The following is a 9,413-nucleotide window of genomic DNA, read 5'->3' as shown; positions in this document are numbered from 1 at the left end:
TATGTACAAGTAAAATAAATAGAGTAATAAATATGTACAAGAATATATACAGGTGCTGTGGTGCTCGTACCTCACTGTACCTCGCTCTCGCCTGTCCCGCCGTCGACCCCCGGCCCACGTCCTCCCCCGGGCCTGGAATGGCCTCCCTCTGCCCCTCCGCCAAGCTAGCTCTCTTCCTCCCTTCAAGGCCCTGCTGAGAGCTCACCTCCTCCAGGAGGCCTTCCCAGACTGAGCCCCTTCCTTCCTCTCCCCCTCGTCCCCCTCTCCATCCCCCGGTCTTACCTCCTTCCCTTCCCCACAGCACCTGTATATATGTATATACGGTTGTACATATTTATTACTCTATTTATTTATTTATTTATTTATTTCACTTGTACATTTCTATCCTACTTATTTTATTTTGTTGGTACGTTTGGTTCTGTTCTCTGTCTCCCCCTTTTAGACTGTGAGCCCACTGTTGGGTAGGGACTGTCTCTATGTGTTGCCCATTTGTACTCTCCCAAGCGCTTAGTACAGTGCTCTGCACATAGTAAGCGCTCAATAAATACGATTGATTGATTGATTGTGGGGAAGGGAGGGAGGTAACAACATGGCGGCGCTTGAGGCGCCCACGTAGTCGCTGTGACGTACGGCAACATGGCGGCGCCCGCCGTCGCCGTGCCGTACGGCGACATGGCGGCGCCCTGCTCGGGCGTGAGGTACGGGAACAGGGCGGCTCCCAGCGCCTCCCGTCCTTTAGTCCGGTGCCGCCATGTTCCCCCGCCGTGTGCCGGTGGTTGTGTGTGGAATCGGTGTCCGGCCGTTCCGCCGGTCGGGGGGCGGCCCGTACCGCGTGGTGGTGGTCGGCGGGGGCCATGCGGGCGCCGAGGCCGCCGCCGCCGCCGCCAGGACCGGCTCGCCCACCCTGCTGCTCACACACCGCAACGACACCCTGGGTGAGGCCTGGGGACTCACCCACACCAATCAATCAATCAATCAATCAATCGATTCCCCGGGCCTGGAATGCCCTCCCTCTGCCCACCCGCCAAGCTAGCTCTCTTCCTCCCTTCAAGGCCCTGCTGCGAGCTCACCTCCTCCAGGAGGCCTTCCCACACTGAGCCCCTTCCTTCCTCTCCCCCTCTCCATCCCCCTCATCTTACCTCCTTCCCTTCCCCACAGCACCTGTATATGTGTATGTACATATTTATTACTCTATTCATTTTACTTGTGCATATCTATTCTATTTATTTTATTTTGTTAGTATGTTTGGTTTTGTTCTCCGTCTCCCCCTCTTAGACTGTGAGCCCACTGCTGGGTAGGGACCGGCTCTAGATGTTGCCAACTTGTGCTTCCCAAGCGCCTAGTCCAGTGCTCTGCACGCAGTAAGCGCTCAATAAATACGATTGATTGATTACTCTATGTATTTATTTATTTTACTTGTACTTATCTATTGTATTTATTTCATTTTGTTAATATGTTTGGTTTTGTTCTCCGTCTCCCCCTTCTAGACTGTGAGCCCACTGTTGGGCAGGGACCGTCTCTATATGTTGCCAACTTGGCCTTCCCAAGCGCTTAGTACAGTGCTCTGCACCCAGTAAGCGCTCAATAAATATGATTGATTGAGTGATTACTCTATTTATGTTACTTGTACATATCTATTCTATTTATTTTATTTTGTTAGTATGTTTGGTTTTGTTCTCCGTCTCCCCCTCTTAGACTGTGAGCCCACTGTTGGGTAGGGACTGTCTCTATATGTTGCCAATTTGTGCTTCCCAAGCGCTTAGTCCAGTGCTCTGCACATAGTAAGCGCTCAATAAATACGATTGATGATGATGATGATGATCAATCGATCAGTCGTATTTACTGAGCGCTTACTGTGTGCAGAGCACTGTTTGTGCAGATTTATTACTCTTGTACAATCGATCAATCAATCGTATTTACTGAGCGCTTATATATATATGTATATGTGTATATATGTTTGTACATATTTATTACTCTATTTTACTTGTACATATCTATTCTATTTATTTTATTTTGTTAGTAGGTTTGGTTTTGTTCTCCGTCTCCCCCTCTTAGACTGTGAGCCCACTGTTGGGTAGGGACTGTCTCTATATGTTGCCAATTTGTGCTTCCCAAGCGCTTAGTCCAGTGCTCTGCACATAGTAAGCGCTCAATAAATACGATTGATGATGATGATGATGATCAATCGATCAGTCGTATTTACTGAGCGCTTACTGTGTGCAGAGCACTGTTTGTGCAGATTTATTACTCTTGTACAGTCGATCAATCAATCGTATTTACTGAGCGCTTATATATATATGTATATGTGTATATATGTTTGTACATATTTATTACTCTATTTTACTTGTACATATCTATTCTATTTATTTTATTTTGTTAGTATGTTTGGTTTTGTTCTCCGTCTCCCCCTTTTAGACCGTGAGCCCACTGTTGGGTCGGGACCGTCTCTATATGTTGCCAATTTGTACTTCCCAAGCGCTTAGTACGGTGCTCTGCACATAGTAAGCGCTCAATAAATACGATTGATGGTGATGATCAATCGATCAATCGTATTTACGGAGCACTGACTGGGTGCAGAGCACTGTTTGTGCATATTTATTACTCTTGTACAATCAATCAATCAATGAATCAATCGTATTTACTGAGCGCTGACTGTGTGCAGAGCACTGTTTGTGCAGATTTATTACTCTTGTACAATCGATCAATCAATCGTATTTACTGAGCGCTTATATATATATGTATATGTGTATATATGTTTGTACATATTTATTACTCTTTTACTTGTACATATCTATTGTATTTTATTTTGTTAGTATGTTTGGTTTTGTTTTGTTTTTTCCTCTGTCTCCCCCTTTTAGACTGTGAGCCCACTGTTGGGTAGGGACCGTCTCTATATGTTGCCAATTTGGACTTCCCAAGCGCTTAGTACGGTGCTCTGCACATAGTAAGCGCTCAATAAATACGATTGATGATGATCAATCGATCAATCGTATTTACGGAGCGCTGACTGTGTGCAGAACACTGTTTGTGCATATTTATTACTCTCGTACAATCACTCAATCAATCAATCGTATTTACTGAGCGCTTACTGTGTGCAGAGCACTGTTTGTGCAGATTTATTACTCTTGTACAATCGATCAATCAGTCGTATTTACTGAGCGCTTATATATATATGTATATGTGTATATATGTTTGTACATATTTATTACTCTATTTATTTTACTTGTGCATATCTATTCTATTTATTTTATTTTGTTAGTATGTTTGGTTTTGTTCTCCGTCTCCCCCTTTTAGACTGTGAGCCCACTCTTGGGTAGGGACTGTCTCTATGTGTTGCCAATTTGTACTTCCCAAGCGCTTAGTCCAGTGCTCTGCACATAGTAAGCGCTCAATAAATACGATTGATGATGATGATCAATCGGATCAATCGTATTTACGGAGCGCTTACTGTGTGCAGAGCACTGTTTGTGCAGATTTATTACTCTTGTACAATCGATCAATCAATCGTATTTACTGAGCGCTTATATATTTATGTATATGTGTATATATGTTTGTACATATTTATTACTCTATTTTACTTGTACATATCTATTCTATTTATTTTATTTTGTTAGTATGTTTGGTTTTGTTCTCTGTCTCCCCCTTTCAGACTGTGAGCCCACTGTTGGGTAGGGACCGTCTCTCTTTGTTGCCAATTTGTACTTCCCAAGCGCTTAGTACAGTGCTCTGCACATAGTAAGCGCTCAATAAATACGATTGATGATGATGTTCAATCGATCAATCGTATTTACCGAGCGCTTACTGTGTGCAGAGCACTGTTTGTGCATATTTATTACTCTTGTACAATCACTCAATCAATCGTATTTACTGAGCGCTGACTGGGTGCAGAGCACTGTTTGTGCAGATTTATTACTCTTGTACAGTCGATCAATCAATCGTATTTACTGAGCGCTTATATATATGTATATGTGTATATATGTTTGTACATGTTTATTACTCTATTTTACTTGTACATATCTATTCTATTTTATTTTGTTAGTATGTTTGGTTTTGTTTTCTTTTTTCCTCTGCCTCCCCCTTTTAGACTGTGAGCCCACTGTTGGGTAGGGACCGTCTCTATATGTTGCCAATTTGTACTTCCCAAGCGTTAGTACAGTGCTCTGCACATAGTAAGCGCTCAATAAATACGATTGATGATGATGATGATGATCAGTCGATCAATCGTATTTACGGAGCGCTTACTGTGTGCAGAGCACTGTTTGTGCATATTACTCTTGTACAATAACTCAATCAATCAATCGTATTTACTGAGCGCTTACTGTGTGCAGAGCACTGTTTGTGCAGATTTATTACTCTTGTACAATCGATCAGTCAATCGTATTTACTGAGCGCTTATATATATATGTATATGTGTATATATGTTTGTACATATTTATTACTCTATTTTACCTGTACATATCTATTCTATTTACTTTATTTTGTTAGTGTGTTTGGGTTTTTTTTTTTTTTGGTTTTTTTTTTCTCTGCCTCACCCTTTTAGACTGTGAGCCCACTGTTGGGTAGGGACCGTCTCTATATGTTGCCAATTTGGACTTCCCAAGCGCTTAGTACAGTGCTCTGCACATAGTAAGTGCTCAATAAATATGATTGATTGATTGATTACTGTGTGCAGAGCACTGTTTGTGCATATTTATTACTCTTGTACATATCTATCCTATTGATTTCATTCTGTTAATATGTTTGGTTTTGTTCCCCTTCTAGACTGTGAGCCCACTGTTGGGTAGGGACCATCTGTATATGTTGCCAACTTGTCCTTCCCAAGCGCTTAGTCCAGTGCTCTGCACACAGTAAGCACTCAATAAGTACGATTGATTGATTACTCTATGTGTTTATTTTACTTGTACTTATCTATTGTATTTATTTCATTTTGTTAATGTGTTTGGTTTTGTTCCCCTCCTAGACTGTGAGCCCACTGTGGGGTAGGGACTGTCTCTATATGTTGCCAATTTGGACTGCCCAAGCGCTTAGTACAGTGCTCTGCACACAGTAAGCGCTCAATAAGTGCGATTGATTGATTGATTACTCTGTATTTATTTTACTTGTGCTTATCTATTGTATTTATTTCATTTTGTTAATGTGTTTGGTTTTGTTCCCCTTCTAGACTGTGAGCCCACTGTGGGGCAGGGACTGTCTCTATAAGTTGCCAATTTGTACTGCCCAAGCGCTCAGTCCAGTGCTCTGCACACAGTAAGCGCTCAATCGGTACGATTGATTGATTACTCCATGTATTTATTTATTTATTTTACTTGTACTTATCTATTGTATTTATTTCTTTTTGTTAATATGTTTGCTTTTGTTCCCCTTCTAGACTGTGAGCCCACTGTGGGGTAGGGACCGTCTATGTTGCCAACTTGTCCTTCCCAAGCGCTTAGTACAGTGCTCTGCACACAGTAAGCGCTCAATAAGTATGATTGATTGATTGATTACTCTATGTATTTATTTATTTTACTTGTACTTATCTATTCTATTTATTTCATTTTGTTAGTATGTTTGGTTTTGTTCTCTGTCTCCTCCTTCTAGACTGTGAGCCCACTGTTGGGTAGGGACCGTCTCTATATGTTGCCAACTTGTCCTTCCCAAGCGCTTAGTACAGTGCTCTGCACCCAGTAAGCGCTCAATAAATACGATTGATTGAGTGATTACTCTATTTATGTTACTTGTACATATCTATTCTATTTATTTTATTTTGTTAGTATGTTTGGTTTTGTTCTCCGTCTCCCCCTTCTAGATTGTGAGCCCACTGTTGGGTAGGGACCGTCTCTATATGTTGCCAACTTGTCCTTCCCAAGCGCTTAGTCCAGTGCTCTGCACACAGTAAGCGCTCAATAAATACGATTGATGATGATGATGATGTACTAAGCGCTTGGGAAGTCCAAGTTGGCAACAGAGAGACGGTCCCTACCCAACAATGGGCTCACAGTCTAGAAGGGGGGGACAGACAACGAAACGTGTGGACAGGTGTCAAGTCGTCAGAAGAAATAGAATTAAAGCCGAATGCACGTCATTAACAAAATAAATAGAATAGTAAATAGGTACAAGTAAAATAAATGGAGTAATAAATACCTAGACTGTGAGCCCGCTGTTGGGTAGGGACCGTCCTCTATATGTTAGAGAAGCAGCATGGCTCAGTGGAAAGTCAAAGGTCAGTGGGGGTCAAAGGTCATGGGTTCAAATCCCCGCTCCACCGCTTGTCAGCTGTGTGACTTTGGGCAAGTCATTTCACTTCTCTGGGCCTCAGTGACCTCATCTGTAAAATGGGGAAGAAGACTGTGAGCCCCCCATGGGACAACCTGATCACCTTGTAACCTCACCAGCGCTTAGAACAGTGCTTTGCACATAGTAAGCGCTTAATAAATGCCATTATTATTATTATTATGTTGCCAACTTGTACTTCCCAAGCGCTTTAGACTGTGAGCCCACTGTTGGGTAGGGACTGTCTCTATATGTTGCCAATTTGTACTTCCCAAGCGCTTAGTACAGTGCTCTGCACATAGTAAGCGCTCAATAAATACGATTGATTGATTGATTCCCAAGCACTTAGTACAGTGCTCTGCACAGTAAGCGCTCAATAAATACGACTGAATGAATGTACAAACATATATACAGGTGCTGTGAGGAGGGGAAGGAGGTAGGGCAGGGTGGGTGGGGAGGAGGAGAGGAAAAAAGGGGTTCAGTCTGGGAAGGCCTCTTGGAGGAGGTGAGGTCTCAATAGGAGAGCTCACCTCAGACCATTTGCCTGCCGTGTGGCCGTGGGCAAACCCTTTCACTTCTCTGGGCCTCAGTTACCTCATCTGTAAAATGGGGGTGAACACTGTGAGCCCCGCGTGGGACAGGGACTGTGTCCGACCTGATCGGCTCATATGTACCCCAGAGCTTAGTAAGTGCCTGGCACATAGAAAGCACTTAACACATACCGTAATTATTATTAATATATCATCGCCTTAGCCCTGACTTTCCCGCTGCCTCTTCAGGGCCGCTTCCCAAGCGCAATAGGCACCAGCTGCCCAATCGCCCAGATGTCGGAAAAGGCAGGATTTTAGGAGCGGTGCGGTCTAGTGGAAAGAGCCCGGGCCTGGAAGTGAGAGGACCTGGGTTCTAATCCCAGCTCTGCCACATCAATCAATCAGTCAGTCGTATTTATCGAGCGCTTACTGTGTGCCGAGCACTGTACTAAGCGCTTGGGAAGTACAAACTGGCAACATATAGAGGCAGTCCCTACCCAACAGTGGGCTCACAGTCTAGAAATAATAATAATAATGGCATTTGTTAAGCGCTTACTATGTGCAAAGCACTGTTCTAAGCGCTGGGGGGGATACAAGGTGATCAGGTTGTCCCACGGGGGGGGCTTACAGTCATCATCCCCATGTTACAGATGAGGTAACTGAGGCTCCGAGAAGTTAAGTGACTTGCCCAAGGTCGCACAGCAGACATGTGGTGGAGCCGGGACTCGAACCCATGACCTCTGGCTCCAGAGCCCGGGCTCTTTCCACTGAGCCACGCTGCTTCTCTAAAATGTAATGTCAGTGTATCCCTAGTCCTGTTGCTCTAACACTCTGTACTTTCAACTTATAAAAATGGCCCTTCCCTTTACCGTTGACTCCAAGTAGTCTAACGAAATGCATGACTAAATCAATCAATCAATCAATCAATCAACTAAATACCAGGTGCTGCCTGCTGTCTGGAGTGCCCCTGGAAGAAGCATAATAATAATGGCATTTATTAAGCGCTTACTATGTGCAAAGCACAGTTCTAAGCGCCGGGGAGGTTACAGGGTGATCAGGTTGTCCCACAGGTGGCTCGCAGTCTCAATCCCCATTTTACAGATGAGGTAACTGAGGCACAGAGAAGTTAAGTGACTTGCCCGAAGTCACACAGCTGACAATTGGCAGAGCCGGGATTTGAACCCATGACCTCTGACTCCAAAACCCAGGCTGTTTCCCCCGAGCCATTTAGCATGCCTGCTGTGTGACCTTGGGCAAGTCACTTCGCTTTTCTGTGTCTCCCCAGCTGTCAAATGGGGCTTCAATACCTGTTCTCCCTCCTACTTAGACTGTGAGCCCCGTGCAGGATAATATGAATAATAATAGCATTTATTAAGCGCTTACTGTGTGCAAAGCACTGTTCTAAGCGCTGGGGAGGTTACAGGGCGATCAGGTTGTCCCATGGGGGCCCACAGTCTTAATCCCCATTGTGCTCTTTCCACCGAGCTACGCTGGAGGATAAAGACACGGCACATGGCACAGACCAGCTTCCAGAAGTTTCAAAGTCTCAAGGAGGCAGTGATAGGATTAGCAGTAAGAAACAACGTCCCTCTTTCAGTGACGACACAAAACAGTAGTGAGAATTCAAAACAGCCCTCCAGTGAGGTAGCTGAGGCCCAGAGAAGTTCAATGACCTGCCCAAAGTCACACAGCGGGCGATTGGCCGAGCGGGATTTGAACCCATGACCTTCGTTAGTATGTTTGGTTTTGTTCTCCGTCTCCCCCTTTTAGACTGTGAGCCCACTGTTGGGTAGGGACTGTCTCTATATGTTGCCAATTTGTACTTCCCAAGCGCTTAGTACAGTGCTCTGCACATAGTAAGCGGTCAATAAATACGATTGATGATGATGATGACCTCTGACTCCAAAGCCCGGGCTCTTTCCACTGAGCCACGCTGCTGGATCAATCAATCAGTCAGTCGTATTTATTGAGCGCTTATGGGGATTGGGTGCAACCTGATGAACTTGTATGTACCCCAGCGCTTAGAACAGGACTTGACACATAATAATTTGCTTAACAAATGCCATTATCATTGTTATTATTGCTCTGATTTTACCACCCCACCCCAAAGGTAAGGTTCTTTGGGGTGGGATGTGAAAGCAGGGGAGGGAGGAGCCATTGCCCCAGAGTTCTTGGGGTCCCCGGGCTGCAGCCCCAGCTCCTGTCATCATCATCATCATCATCAATCGTATTTATTGAGCGCTTACTATGTGCAGAGCACTGGACTAAGCGCTTGGGAAGTACAAATTGGCAACATATAGAGACAGTCCCTACCCACCAGTGGGCTCACAGTCACAGTCTGTCCATCCCGCTCCAGCGTTTCGGCCCTGCCTCGGGACTATTGGGGACGCAGGAGGGAAAATTATTTGAGAGTGGCGTGAGTGGGTGTAATTCAACCCTGGCATTTGTGAAGGTGCTCCAGGCTTGTAGTTTTCATTTTGGCAGTTAGCTTCCCACTTATATATAGATAGCGTTTATTAAGCGCTTACTATGTGCAAAGCACTGTCCTAAGCGCTGGGGAGGCTACAAGGTAATCAGGTTGTCCCACGGGGGGGCTCACAGTCTTCATCCCCATTTTGCAGATGAGGGAAC

At 44.5% G+C, this 9,413-nt stretch overlaps 1 protein-coding gene across 1 annotated transcript in view; it reads left to right on the top strand.

The window, feature by feature from the left end:
• The first annotated feature begins 762 nt into the window (after positions 1-762).
• The window catches only part of MTO1 (mitochondrial tRNA translation optimization 1), a 36,886-nt gene continuing 28,235 nt past the window's right edge, over positions 763-9,413 (top strand). The window contains exon 1 of the mRNA XM_038747866.1: positions 763-935. The gene's annotated coding sequence lies outside the window, so the exon portion shown is untranslated. The remainder of the gene's footprint in view (positions 936-9,413) is intronic.

Source organism: Tachyglossus aculeatus, chromosome 1 (genome assembly GCF_015852505.1).
Source record: "Tachyglossus aculeatus isolate mTacAcu1 chromosome 1, mTacAcu1.pri, whole genome shotgun sequence".
Taxonomy (NCBI): Eukaryota; Metazoa; Chordata; class Mammalia; order Monotremata; family Tachyglossidae; genus Tachyglossus; species Tachyglossus aculeatus.
Note: the sequence above shows the minus strand (reverse complement) of the source record. Positions and strands in the feature narration are given on the sequence as shown.